Source organism: Ursus americanus, chromosome 3 (assembly GCF_024610735.1).
Source record: "Ursus americanus isolate L20-20 chromosome 3, mUrsAme1.1.p, whole genome shotgun sequence".
Lineage (NCBI taxonomy): Eukaryota > Metazoa > Chordata > Mammalia > Carnivora > Ursidae > Ursus > Ursus americanus.
The window spans coordinates 63,372,337-63,388,484 of NC_142129.1; the positions used below are offsets into that span (position 1 = coordinate 63,372,337).

The window sequence follows — 16,148 nt, forward strand, 5'->3', positions numbered from 1 at the left end:
TTTTCTACCAACTGAATTACAAAATTTTTGATGGCAAGGATGATGTCTTATTCTTAGCCTAGTTCAGTGTCAAACAATAATTATTTGTTGAATTAATATAGGTAACTGATCATGAAACAAGCACCTTTTGGAAACTCAAAGTTTATGTAAAACTTCATATACCGATAGGTTTTACTCATAAGTTATAAATCACCCTTTCAAAGGTAGGAAAAAAATACTTAAGCTGAAAGAAATGGGATCAAATTGGAGTATTCGTTTCTAAATCTCTCCGATCTCCACAGGCCTTTAAAGTGACAAATCAGAAATTTGAATCATTTGGAAAAAGTGCCATTGATTTTTTTTTCTTTTCTTTTCTTTTTTTTTTTTTTTTTTTTGCTTGACCAGAAATATATTAGGATTCTTTAGGCTTTATGACAACAATCTAAGCCAATTATTTTAAGGAAAGGGGAGAATTTATTGGTTTATATAACACTATAGAATTAGTTTTGACTTTTTTAAGCAGTTTGACATCAAATTATATCAGCGGGACTCAGTTTATCCCTCAGCTCTCCTTGGTTCCAGTATCAGCTTCAGGAGATGTCAAGATGGTGATAGGAGCTCCAGTCTGCATGCTTCCTGGTTCAGTTCTAGAAAGGTAGCAATATTCTCTTTCCCAAAAGTCACAGAGAATGTCTCATGAGACTTGGTTAGCTCTGATGGAATCCATGACCACTCTGGAGCCAATCACCATGACAAGAAGACACAGCACACAGACCTGCTAAGGCCCACACCTCCAACCTGGGTCAGAGGTTTTTGTTAGTTGGCTTCCAGGGACCACACAGATGTGGGGAGGGGTGGTTTCTTAGAAGAAAATGGATACAGGTATCAGAGGGTAGGTGAATGCATACCATGGAAACATTTCCAGAACTCACAGGCTGTACATACCTAGTAATCTTCCAATAAAATCATTCTATGACTTAACCAAGTCTATCTTCATTACATGCTAGGACTGTGCTTCCAAGGTTTTTTGAAATCACGGTATACAGAAAATAATAGCAATCCTGTGTTACGCTGAGGGAAGAAGGCAGCCTACAACTAGAAGTCAATGGCTGTCCCATACTGAGAAAGTCACTGTCTCAACACATCACAGCACAGCAGCACATGGCTGGGGAAGCTCCATCCAGGAGGCACATAATATTGTGGAAAGGCCACTTAATCAACTGAAGTCTCAAGTCCTGGCTTTTAGATCAGATCACCATTTAACTTGCTGTAAGTAGTTGAGACAGGTCTCAATTTTTCTGTACCTTTGTGTCCTCACTGGTAAAATAGGGGTCAATAATACCAACACAGCTTACCACAGAGAACGACCGAAAAAAATTACATAAAACAATGCATGTCAGTGTACTTTACAAACTATAGAGTATTACACGAATGTGAGGCATTATTTCTATTTTCTGGGATTCAGTTTTCCATTTGAAAAATAAGCTGGGAGACAGGAGACCTCTATGATACTTTCTTACACTGGATTTATACTATTATCTGATTCTGCTTCATAGCTAAATGAATCCACAGGGGGCAATGAGATGGTTCAACGTAGATACAACCAACACCACAGACACATGTTGGTAGAATAGGCTTGGCCAGGATATACATACTTATAAACTTAAATTACTGATCCCATTACATTAAAGGACATCTGAAAGAGCACTGAGCATCATTTGCCTAAACAAACATAAACAACATAAAACTAGGATTAGCCAAAACCATAGTGAAGGGTTCAGAACAGACATATAATTATAAACTTCAACCCTTAAGCATGAACAAAGGTTAAAAAGAGCACAGAAGCAAATTACAGAAGTTAAGTGAGGGGAACAGAAGACCTGGAAAGCAATCTGAACAAGGAGACAAGACACAGGATGCTGACTAGACAGAGAGCCTGACTTCTTCCAAAATGAAATTATGCTCCTCCAAAGTGCATGCTGCCTCAGAACTATGCCATGAACATCTGGCAAACATAGAAATGTTCACCAGGGCACACACAATCCTAAAATGAAGCTCAATGAGTTCTCAATGTCCTTTGCAAAGGGAAAGAATAACTAACTGATGCCACAAGAATTCATTGATCCCACCTCTCTTGTTCATACTAAACTTTTCCTGCTTAAAAACTGTAAGATATAAAATGAAAAGATTTGAATATTACAACTTCCTCTTTGTAACAGATTCCTACAGTGAAATATGCAGTGGGAGAAGTGAAGGAATTGGGGTCCAGATAACTTCAACAGAGGCACATGTAATTAGACATTACTGGAATTCTGGATAGTATGCTTGGCATAAAAATCAAAAAATAAAATAGAAAAAATACATAGAATACAATGAGTTCTTCTCATGCAGATTCAACATATAAAGATATTGGATTAAATATTTTATATAATCTCAGGAGGCCCTGAAAATGAAAAAAAAAAAATGATACAGTGACGTTACACTTCCGGGAACAGTATCTTAGCAAAATCCTGACTCTCCGTGTCCAGATCTTTTCCCAGTTTTCCAGTGAAATGTAATTAAGCCTCACAAATATCTCAGTGCCTCAAACTTTGTTCCATAATAAAAAAACAGCTAATTTGGCCTCTTCCTGTCAATACAAGGACATAAAGAGTACAAAGGAAAAGTGTATGTGAAAGAGCCTTGGGCTCTTTATAGAAAGTTAATAAAATATTTAATCAGCTTTACATAGCCAGTCATTAGCTGGACATCCAAGTTCTGTTAGCAGCGTGTTAATGTTCTAGATGGATGGATTCAATGGCTACTTTGATCTCCTCTGCTCTGAGAATCAGTGCCACATATACCAGCTATGTGAATAGTCAGTAACTCGGTGACATCAGTTAGTTGAGTGAAATATCAAACCAGGGGCGCCTGGGTGGCACAGCGGTTAAGCGCTTGCCTTCGGCTCAGGGCGTGATCCCGGTGTTCTGGGATCGAGCCCCACATCAGGCTCCTCTGCTATGAGCCTGCTTCTTCCTCTCCCACTCCCCCTGCTTGTGTTCCCTCTCTCGCTAGGTGTCTCTATCTCTGTCAAATAAATAAATAAAACCTTTAAAAAAAAAAAAAAGAAATATCAAACCAAATGCTGTCATTCAAACCTCATATCACTATCATAAAATAAATCCCAAAATGCCCACATCCAAATCATAAAGTACAAACAAGACTAACCATTCTATCTTTTTCAGTTTGTGTTGTTACTATCAAATGAAAGACAAGATATAGGATGGAAAGAAATTAATGATTCAATATGAACAGAAGAACCTAGTAGTTTTTTAATTCCTCAGTGAATAATACTCATCCATTTAGCTAAGCAAGCCCCAAATCTAAGTTACCAATAACACTTCACTTTCTTAATCCCCATATTTACTCTGAGCTAAGGATATGAGATTTACCATAAGTACGTAAAACAGGAAATCATGATGAGAGATTTGAGAAGAGGGTTAATGTGATCTTACTTCCATTTTCATGGGATCACTCTGGGTGAAGAATATAGACTATAAGAGGCAATGGCAGAAATAGGGAGACTAGTTAGAAGCCTACTGCTTCACCTATTTAACCTCTCTACTTTCTTTATATCCCTGTTTCATTTCCTCAGGAAAGTTTTTCGAATCTTCTATATGCTCTTATAACCCATGTGTTTGTCATTTATATAGCCTTGTCATCCTTGCAATTTTATATTTATTTGTGTGGTTATCCAATTAATATTTGTCTCCACTGGTCAATGAATTCTTTCAAAAGGATTCATTCAGGTTTTTCCTTCCCAAATGTCTAGTAGAGTATAGAACATGGTTGGTGTGCAATGAATACTAGGGAAGGGAAAGGAGAAAAGGGAAAAAAAGAAAGGAAGGAAGGAAGGAAAAAAAGAGGGAAGGGTGGAAGTGACAAGAGGGGGAGAGGGGTGTGAGGGGAAGGAGAGAAGGAGAGGAATATATTGAGTTACTTTACCCCCCCCCAAAAAAAGTTACTTTACCAATTCTGGTATAGTTGCTCCAAAATGATGCAATAATCTGGGGCAAACGGGATGATTTTTTGCAAAGGCTATAGGAAAAGTTATTCTCTACCATCTGAGGGAAGTATGGATCATGAAGCAGTTATCAGTAAAAGCTAATATTTAACATTACATCAAAAACTAAGGATATACTGTATGGTGACTAACATAACAATAAAAAATTATTATAAAAAGTATATAAAATAAAATAAAAGCTAATATTTACTGAGAACTTCCTAGGTCCCAGGACTTTATTTATCTTACTGAATCTTCTCAACAGCCTTAAGGAGTTTGTATTATCACATCTTTCAGATGAGTAAATGTACTTAGAGCAGTTAGTTACACAGTCAATAAGTTGCAGAGCTGAGGGTTCAAACCTTCCTGTTTAGCTGCCATGCACACTGCCTCCTGCAGGGACAGTCAATAGGAATTTTATTAAAGATTTACTTCTTGCAATCCCATTCCTGAAAATCCATTGTGTCAAACAAATAGCAGGGTTCAAATGTAGATGAATTTCTGCTGCACATCTAGTGTGTACGTTTCCCCCAACAGAAACAATTCCAATCAGTGTCACACGGTTTCATTTGAAATTTTAATGAGGCACAACAAGCAAAAAGGAGAAAGGGAAGAGAATGGAAAATCAGAGCCATCTAATAGTAGAATCTAAGAAATTGTATTTGCTGCAGTATTAAAGCACAAAACAGAATCTTTCATTTCTAGCACCATTTAAAAGAACTTGGCTTGTTTCACATATTAACAAAAAATATAATTTAATATCACTTTGAGGCATAGAATAATTCTTATTTCAGATGTTCCATAAGAACAATAACTGCCACAAAAATGAATCTCTTCTTTTGATAAATCTTCAGAGAGAAATAGGAGAAAAGTCAATTTAAGACTACATGTTGGAATTCTTTCATCGCAGCCACTTAATGAATCATGCTTTTTCTAAAATATTTATGAAAACTTTCATCATTTAAATATTTTCAGTGAATTTCATTTTTTCCCAAGGAGAAACTATCCTTTTTCCTTAAAAAAAATGTTTATATATATATATATATATATATATATATATATATATATATATATATGGTTAGAGAAAGAGATCAAGATACCTGTATGTATAGGTATATATCTATCTACATCTATATCTGCATCCATTCCTTTCATAAGCAGTTGGCAGGAATGTAAACTGGTTCAACCTTCTGTCAGGCAGTTAAGGAGCACACATCAAGTTCTTATAATGTTCATATTTTTGATCCAATAATACAATGTCTAGGCATTTATCTTATGATAATATAGAAAGATTTAACTACAAGTATAGTTATCCTGGTATGGTTTATAGTAAAAACGTCAACAACAAAGAGGTAATCTATCTAATAAAAAGTGATCAGTCAATAAATTACAGCACATTTGGATACTGGAATACTATGCAGCCGTTATAAATAATGCCACAGAAGCACATTTGTTGATTTGGAACTACGTTTAACAGTATATTATCCAGTGAAAAAAAATGAGTTTAAAAATAGTAAGTATAAGTATAGCATATTTCCACTTTTGTAAAAACACAAATATTATATACAGAAATAAGTCTGAGAGAACAGTTACCGAAACAATATTAGTTGTATATAGAAACTGAGATTATGGAATAAATACATATGTATAAATAAATATATGTATATATATGTGTGTGTGCTTATAATTTATGTATGTGGTGTGCATGTGTATATATAATATATATACATATATATGTGCATACATGATTTTCACATTTTCCAAAGAAAAAAATTGGCCCACGTATATGTTTCTTTCTAGAAAGAAAATTACCAATGTTAATTTTTTTTTGAGATTTTATTTATTTATTTGAGAGAGAGAGAGCATAAGCACAAGCAGAGAGAGAGAGAAAGGGAGAAGCAGACTCTCCGATGAGCACGGAGCCCAACGTGGGGTTCCATCTCAGGACCCTGAGATCATGACCTGAGCCAAAGGCAGACACTTAACTGACTGAGCCACTCTGGCACTCCCCAACGTTAATTTTTAAATCAAATCATTATAGTCAGTTACCTTAAAAAAAAAAAAAAAACTATGAGAAATAAAATGTATACAGCCAAAGTAAGAGCTTAAGATACTTAGTGAAGATACAATTAAAAAAATAAAATTTACCCATCAGTGTCTCCTAATTATATATTGAACCATAGATAAATAATTATTGCTTACTCCTTTCTACAGAGATATCCGAGATTAGCCAATCATTTTACCTAACTGCGTTTTCCCTAGGTCTTTTAAGAATGTTCAGAAGTTACATCAAGTGTCTTTCTATAATAAAAATACCCACTGTGTTCCCATTCAGCTTGTTAAGAAATCAAAGAAAGAAATTAAGTTAGTTTGGCATGATTTGTTTTTGATGAGCCCATGTTGCCTCCTAATTATCACATTATTTTCCTCCAGATGTTTGCAAATTGAGTGAGCACAGAGATTCTCTTTGTTGAAATGCACCATGAAAGCCCTGGACAATAGACTATGTTTGAAAGCTTTTGAGTTACTAGGTTTTCTAGTATTTAAAATGGAGCTTATCCGGCTGGGAAAAAAATGTGCACATACTTTAAAACATGACGATTTAAGTATTAAAGTTGGCTATGTAAAAGTAACAGAGCTAATGATGAAAAAACCCCTCTGAATCCCATATATTAAGAAAGTCCCAGGATCATCTGCTCTTAACCATTCAAACAAACAGAAAGTAGTAGCGGCATGAAAACTGGAACATATGGCTCTAAAAATGCAGATACAAATGTATATGGCTATAGGTAAAAACACACACACACACATATATATCTGCAATTTGAAAACACACTGATCATTTTGATTATGGTTTACTCAGTTTGTGCAGTTTTGCTGCAGCATATAATCCCCTAGTGCACAACTGAGACCTAACTTTCATGCAGGGTAAACAAGGAAATAAAGCTGCATTTTTTCAATGCTTTTATCTAATATCAGCAACAGCCATGAGTGGACAAAACACTTGCCAAGACTGTTGACCTCTGTGTCTCTTTATCTACAAAGCAAGGTTAATGATAGCAGGCAGGGAAAAGAGTTTGATAAATGAATGAGACATACTGTGAAGACAGAATGCTAAAAAAGTGAGTAGTGATCTCATATCAAAAAATCGGACCATAAACATGGAATATTTTAAATACTCACTTTGAACTATAACAGAAGTGAAAGCAAGAGGCACTGTAAGGCTGCAGAACAGATTACGTTCTTTTATAGCCTAAGAGATATAAATGCCCATTAATTCACTCTTGGCAAAATTGGCCATCAATACTTTTATAGATCAAATGTGATAACCCTGAAATGCTTAAAAAATTACAAGGGAAGTGAAGTTCCTCTTTAGTGCTCCTACTAACCCTTACTCAGTCTCCTCTCCTCACAAATATATTTGAGAGAATGAGAGAGAAGTACAGGTTTATAAAATAAACAAACAAACAAACAAAAAGCCCTCTATTGTAGCCTAATTGCCTGAGCTGGTTGATTATATCACTATAAATATTCAAAAGGGAAAAAAGAGAAGGAAGAAATAAAGGGAGGAAAGAAAAGGAAAGGGAAGGGGAAGGAAGGGAAGGGAAAAGAAAACAGAGAAGAGAAACTCAAACAATGAACGTACCTGTAAAACACACTTCACATACTCATTTACCTTTGTAACGCCCTGACTCCCAGAGAATCAACTCTAAATATTCTTCATTATGGAAAACTTCAAAAACTTCACAATCTTGAAATGTTTGTAAGTACATCTGGCTTATTCTGAAATCCTATTTCCTTCCAGAGTTATATATGTGCTGGGAACGTCCTGACACCACAAATTAACTGCCTTAAGTTTTACTGGTGAGACCATTTAAAAACAACTCTCCACGTTGCTATAGACTTACTAGTACTAGTGACAAAGTAACAAAGCCCTGCTGAGAAGCATGCTGAGTAGATGGTTAGCTGTATCTACTCACTAACCAAGGGTCCCATTATCACTTCACCACGAGCTTGATTCAAATTCAGCAAAACTATAAATTCCAACATACCAATAGATCACTTGGAATTATGAAAAAAACATATTTGTTAAATGTGCCACAAGGATTCACTGCACAGAACCAGTCTTAATTTTCCTTTTCCCCCTTTGCTTCACAAATTCCCACTAAGCATTTAGGATTCTCACATGGACTTGTGTTGACTCAAAACTCTCCATGCGATTCCGTCACCTGATTGCTTCTCATAGTGATCCACATTCCAAACCATTCTGTTCCCTTTCTCTGTCAGGATTCTTGTTTTATGCTCATTTCCATACAGGCTTAATCTCTGGCAGGTAATGTGTGTAGAATGGCTGTTCCTCCCATGTAACATATTTATGTTCTAAGATACTTTCTGAAGATGCAATGATTTAAAGAATATTTAAAGGAATATGAGGGTATAATGAGTCCTGGGGCTAGCTAGTAGAGAGAGATTTTGCATAAGAGGACCTCACAGAACCCATTAAGTCGTATCATGTAGACAGCCGCCTGTCCTTCAATAAAAAAGGTCATAAGCTATAATGCCTTGTACTCCTTCTAACATACTAAGTATGATGTAATCATGGGAATGAAGATTTGGAAATAGACAGGACTGGAATAAAAACAAATGGGGAAAATGTTGATAGGTATATAAAATGTCATTAAAATGTAAATTCCTAAGCAACGCCACCTTCTTCTTGTGCTATGGAAGTAGTGCTTGAATTATATATGGCTATGTATGCCAAGCTGTGCTTCGGTTCATAGAAAGGCACTCAGCTCTTTTTGGAAAGTTCAAAGAGAAATATTTGCCACTTCCCTTAACTGGAATTGTCTCTCTGAATGCTGATAGCCAAATGTGAAGTTGCAACCAAAACTGTCTCAAAAGTCTATAAAGTGCATTTATTTCTGTTAGCAATTTTCCACTTAAAATGTTACAAATTCTTCAATGCTATCACTCTAGCAAACAAATAAATCAAAATTAAAGTTCAAAACTCTTACTATGTCTAACAGCAGTGGCTCTAAATCAAACAAGTAAATTTTAATAATGCAATACCTTCTTCACCAAAGGATTTGGAAGTCTGAATGGCAAAATTAATTTTCATTTATCTTAATTACGAAAACGTTTCTCCTTTACCTGGCGTAAAGTAAAAGACAAAGATAGTTCTCCCTTAGAACCACAAAATCAGAAAACTGCAATCTCTGTTACAATGAAATTAATAGAAAAAAAAAAACCCTGAGAGCTTGGCAAATATGCATATTTATATAAATATATATAATATACATATATAAATAAACTAAAGTCATATCTTGTTAGATCATTCCTTTCCACACATAAAATCATGAGACCACTAAAATCCAAGTGCACAATGGAGGATTACTCAGGTGATAAGGATTTTTCTTCGTAATATTAGTTCAAAGATAATTGTCCAAAAACAGTCATCAATAATAACATACTTTATACCAAGAGACATCTTTGTCCCTAAGCCCTTCTGAGAGTATCTCAAAGTAATCCACAGTCACGATCCCAATCTCATTCTCCCTCACAAGATCTGTTTGTGTAACACCAGTTTCTTATTATTTGAGTCAATTCTATGAATTAGCTAAGGATTGTGTTTCTCTTTCTTTCCCCTTCTATTGTCAATCTTTTAGACGATTTCCTCATCATTATATTCTTCAACTACAAAGGATAGAGAAGAACTATAAAGCTCTTATTTATAATGCCTGCTCTATTTTTGGAGTAAAAGGTTGAAGAATCATCAAAAATAATGTTTCAGTTTTTTTAGTTGCTTACATATATTGAGTTTCTAAGCTTTTCCTGAGTAAGCTAGCATAGCTGGTATAATACATTAAATGTACATAAAAAAGATTAGAAAGCCTGACTTTTATCTTTGGACCTAAATTATGGTTAAATAGATATACACATGTATACACATTCTTGGCTCTCATTTAATACTGTACCTACTTACAGAAGTTATTTTAAAATATGATCCCAAACTCCCAAATGTAGTTGTCCATCATACAATATGGCACACTGGGTTTATATATATAAATTATCGAAATGAAATTTATTAAAAATAGTAATTTAATAATAAATTATTATTATTAAAATTTGTATTTAGGACTTCAACATATCTTTTGGAAAACAAAATTCAACCCCTAACAGTACCTGTAAAGACATAGCCAACTATAAAAACCATAACAAAACAAAGATGTCTAGCAAAATATTTTGAAAGTGGAGTGTGAAAAACATTGCAACTGGTTATATGGAATATTCTAAGTATTTCCAGGAGGATTTAATGATGAGTTTGGAAGGAGAAAAACCAAGGTTTTTTCCAGAGCTAAACGACTTCTTGTCCTCTTAGGCAGTTCTCCTAAGAATAAGTTGCAGAAGTCTGTTGCATTAATAACCAAGGGCAAAATGTAGTCTGTAGTAATTATACTGATAACATGATCAACTAATGAAGTTCATTAGTTGATGGAAACAGGGATTTATTGACTTTTTTATTTGCCACTGGTAAATGAGTACTGTATAGCGAGACACCATCCAGGCAAAGTATAAAACAAATGCATTCTTTCAGCATCTCATTGGTCTTAATTAAATTGTCCTTTTAACTCATTTAAGCTAGAATTATCCAGAGCATGTAAAATTTAAATACCTGTTTAAGCAATAATACATATAAGTATTGTATTAATTATGGATAGGCCAATTATTGTTAGGAAATTTAAAACAATCCAAAGTGATTTCACACTGCTCAGGTTCAAATGTCTTTGAATCAATTTTATTAATACTTGCTATATCCTTAAACATCTTGGTCCCAGAACAAACCAGAATCAAAACTCCGAGGAAAACTGCTCAAAAAAGTATGGCCTCAGATTATCAAATTTACTAAAAAATAGATTATATCCAAAAGTTCCAGAAAATAACCAATCTTTAAACTTAATGTTCTACTTCTCAAGATAGAAAAATGTTTAGGAAAAAGAAATAGAGATCTTTCTCAATATTCCAAGAAAATACATGTCATCATTATCTAATCACAGCTTCCCACCAACTCTATGCCCCTTTAGGTTCTTCACATATTGTCATCAGTATCACTTCTTGATTTACACATATTCACCGATGTAACAGGAGATACACTTAGATCTGAACTAAGGACCTTGTGTAAATATTTTAAATTTACAATATAACAGAGAGCCAACCCATTTAACAAGCTTTTAAAAGGCAGAGTGTGGGAGGGCAGCAGTTCTATACCTTTGCCCAATACAAAAAGAAGGTCAAAAACCATGCCTTAGCTTCTAATGCCTGGCAGGGATCATAAGCTGTGCTTGTTCCAGACTGTTTTCCTGATCCCCATTATATTGTTAGCTCAGCAGAGGAAAGAGACAGTTTTTAAAATGTCACAGTGGGAAGTGTTTTAATATTGAGTGGTAAATCCCCAGAGGAAAATGCAAACTATATCCACATTGTTAACACTGCTTTTGAAGCAGGCACAAAATTGTTAAAATAAGTGACTTGGGTTTCTTTGCTTTGGTTGACGTTGTTTGTGGTCTGGGGTTTCTTGGGGGTAGGGAAAAAGAAAGTGTTTTCCATAAAATATAATTATTTTTGTGTTCTTAGGTATTTTATATTGTAGCCAAACTATAAAGAAACCTTCCCTTCCACCTTCTATCCATATTTTTAAGATTAACAAAGTAAAATGTACATAGAACAAATAGTGATGTTAAATTGAGTACTGAACACCTCAAAAGGTAAACTTGTCTGTTGAGCCATGTTTAATAGCATCATTGTAGAGCATTGCTACCCCACCCCCCAGAGGCAATCAACAGTTTTTTATAAATTAAACAGGAAAATTATGAATATTCAAATATGATCTAATTAATGTTCCAGAATGACAAGATCTGTCTTTAAAGGAAAAAAATACAGCCTCATTTTATTCACTGTATTGCAGAAAATAACGAAGACACAACAACAGTTTCTGGAGATTAAAATCAAGAATGGGTGTTTTTACAAGGCTGGAAATAAAAATATTAAGATTGTCTGAAACTTCCATACATCCCCTTCTGATGCCTATTGATGCTCTTCCTTCCTAATCTCATTTGATTTTTATTGTCTCCACTTTAAAAGATTTAACTTATCTATTTTCAAAAGTGCTTAGGTTTTCCATATCCATTGCAACTCCTTTGTAGGCAAAATTGGTATTTTGATCTCTGACGTTGAACATCTGCAAACTAAATTTATATGCATGATAATGACACACAATCATAAAGGATGTGAAATAATCTGTCTGTGTTACAACAGATGTCAATTTTTGTTGCTTGTTATTACTAAAAGGGGAAATGGCGCTCCTCTCTGTGACAAGTAATGTTGCTTCTAATTCCTAGCAATAAATGCACCTAGAATATGTGCAGAAGTGGCACTCAGCCTGAATATCCATCACCGGTTTGATTGTTTAAAATGCATCTGGTCCCTTTGAGGATATATACTGTGATTACCCAGTTCAAGCCTTTTCACACTATTGTATGTGTCATCAAATGACAGTAATGAAAATAACTGCAACCATTATTATAGGTTTTAGGACTTTGCCATCTGTTGAGTATTAGCCTTTGCCATTCCCCAACTGGCATTCCAGTGAGCCAAAATTACAAAGAAGCTACCCTGCAACACTGCATTTTTGTATCACCTTTCATCTTCCACACACCAAAGAGAAGGCATTCCTTAAACAGTCCTACCAGAATCTAGTAATTAAGAATGAATTTGAATGAACTCACTTGATGTTATTTCAAATCTTAAAGTACAAGTATAAAGCCTTAGAGATAAATTTGGCATATGCTATGCAATTCCGAGAATTAGCAGTGATATGTAATGTGACATTTAAGCATCAATCTCAAATGATGGTAAAAATTGTAAAAAATGACAAGTATGTTTTTATTTCCATATAATGCAAATTACTTGAAAATATCCTATATCTCTTATATGAAATGAGTAAATAGGATTAGGCTTATTTTAGGCTACAGACTTCTAACTCCTCAGAATGTCAGCATTTTGACTAGCCACAAATTTGTAAGGAATTTGTGTTCACAAATCCAAAGATGGATACTGGACTATGCTCTTGTCAGCAATAGTCCACAACCATGTTAGAACCTCACTATAACACCTTGTTTTAGAAAGGGATTCAGTATAAATTCCAAACACAAATAGGGTATATATATTACGTGATAAAATATTAGAGATTCCAAAATGCAGAGGAAAAACTATAACAATGAAGCTCAAACCTTGACTGAAAATTCGATTTTCCAATATTGTTAGTCTGAAAGTCCCGTTTGCGTCACTCAATTTAAAAAAAAAAAATCTGTGAGAGAAAAGCAGTCTGCTTTGAACTCATACAGTAAGAAAGCAGGAGCAGTGCAACTAAAGAGAAAATGCAGATGAAAATTTAGCGTGTTCTCCAATTACAACCCCTTATACTCCATTTGTACCCCTCAGAGAGCCCACTTCAGGTTGGGTACACTGTAAGCACTCAAAAGATAGCTATAGAAGATAACCGGAAATCAAAGGACAGGCAACATTAGGAATGGTACGGAGAATGTTGAATCAGTGTTTGGTAACAGCTGAATCCAAATCACTTCCTATTATAAGAAATTAAAAAAAATTTTTTTGAAATTCAAAATTTATTAAGTAGCACATAATCCTGACCAAAAAAATGCTCCTCACATTGAAAACAGCTGCCAGCTCAGTTTTTAGAAAAAGGGATAGAACCACCGTATTTTTTTCACTTTTTCCTACATGCACTGTTGCTAATACAATGAAGCTAACATTCTATCATCACTGAATCTGTCCCATGAGAGAACAACAATTTGGGGCATTCACTTTAAAGAATGCAAAAAAAAAAAAAAAAAAAGATTTCAATATAAATGTATATTTTCTTTTCAGGCCGAATTGAAGACTAATTGTTCCAATTAGTTTGCCAGAAAGTAAATGAGAAAAGAATAAATAAGGAAAAAACATAATCAGGTGTAATTTTTTTAATTAAAGGAAAAACCCAACAAATAAAGGAAGAGGGACAGAGGAGATTACATAGTGTGATAGAAAATAAACCATGCTATTTCCTAATAGGATCTTAGAAAGACTGAGAAAAGTATGTATCTTTCAATGTCACTTAGAGAGCAACCAAAAAAAGTAAAACCATTTTCTATCCAAAAGTAGACTTGGAAAAATAAATTCAACCAGAATAGGTAAAATCTGAAAAATTACCATGAATTGTGGAAGAGCTAAGCAAATGACAAATGACCAAAAAAAAAGCAAAATAATTAAGGCAAAATTGAGTGGTCATCTTAAGTAAATGCGTGGTACTCTGCCTGGAATGTAGCTGATGACACAATTATTGATCCTACCTTAGTGACGATGTGGCCAGCTGAACAGAAAACAAAAATAGTAAGAGGAATAACGTCTCAAAAGGTTATAGTGGCTACTGAGGTCACTAAGAACACTCTGTAATACCAATTGCTGCCTGGAATAATATTTACTTACTGTATTTCTATTCAAAATGCTTTATACTCTAAAGCAAATTTCAAAGTAATGAGCTTATTTTCTTTGAAAACGTTCCAAAGATAAGTCATGGCCCTTTGGTGTTTCACCCATGCACGTCCCTTATTTGTGGTCAATAACAAATGATTCAGTTCAACTAATATCTCTTAGGAATTACCATGTTCTATGCACTTTGCTAGGAGCTGCAAATGACACTAGGTAAATGGGACTCAAATATTGTTGAGTCTGTGCTAGTATAACACCAACCAACAGGAAACATGATGTTGGAGCCATGAAGGTGGCCACTGTCTTTATTTGGATTATAGGAGAGTGGGAAAAACTGACATGAAAGAAGTAATGGCAAGAAATTATAAGAATGATAATCCCCTCCGTCCAGATTTACAATATAATGGAGAAAGCTGGTATGCAAACATAGAGCTAAGGTAAGGCTGACTGAGAGACATGCTTAATAGAGAGAAATGAGCTGTGCAACAGAGTGAGGCAAGGCGTCAATTCTAACTGAGGACATTCTAAGGGAAAGGGGATTTGAACAGGCATAGCAAGATGAATAATGATGGGGGAAGGGCACTTGAAACAAAAGTTCAAGTATCCAGAGCAGTACCTATTCAAATGACAGAGACCAGAGGGTGGATCAAAAGATTTAAGGGAGATGTCAGAAAACCATGAGGGATCTTTAAAAGCCAGGCCAAAAAACTTGAGATTGTTCTATAGGCAAGCCAAGGCAAGTAAAGATTTTTGAATTGAGCGGGTAATGTGATCAGGCCTCTGGCTCAGAAAAAAATTTTGGAAAGCATCTGTGGACCACTTACAAAATAAATACAGAGAGAAATCACTAAAAGAACATACACCAAAATACTCACAAAAGTGGTATTTTTGAACGACAACAGGTAATTACCTCTTTGTTTATTAATATTTTCTAAGTATTTTGCAATGAATGTGAGTGGTGTTTGTATTTTTAAAACAAGTTGTATACTTTTCTGACATAAACGTCCATCAATGTGAATATACTATTTATTATTACAAAAATATAAGAGGTTGGAAGCAGAAAAAAAATCTAAAACCATGTAAGTATTTAACTTTCAGTATCGATTAAGCCAAATGTAGCCATTGGTCTTTGGTCAGGACTTTTACTGAAATTGATTTAAAGCCAAATATTTCTAGCAGCTGGCAAATGATGGCACTTTCCCGAATATCCTGCAGTCTGGTCCTAGAATAGCACTGTGACTCCTTGAGTTACAGGAAGAAGAACCAGTTGGATCACAAATCCGGGAAGTAAGGACATTTCTCATCACTAAGCAGGAAGGTACAGATAAGCACAAGAGTACAATGACTTCCTGTGTTTTAGGGAATTAAGTCCTGACATGATATATTTCAGGGTGACTAGATATCCTTTCAAGAGCTCAGTTCCCATTTTTAATAAAAGGCTATCAAATATAACATTGATGAGGACAAGGATCAACATCACTTATCACTCCTGGCACAATACTACTTGTGCTCCACTTGGGGAGAAAAGGAAAAAGTGAGAGGACTTCTGGGCAATAGCGTCCTGAACAATAAATACAGCACA

At 34.7% G+C, this 16,148-nt stretch overlaps 1 protein-coding gene across 2 annotated transcripts in view; it reads right to left on the minus strand.

The window, feature by feature from the left end:
• NXPH1 (neurexophilin 1) overlaps positions 1–16,148 on the minus strand; it is a 285,250-nt gene that overhangs the window by 107,381 nt on the left and 161,721 nt on the right. The gene's annotated exons all lie outside the window — the stretch shown is intronic.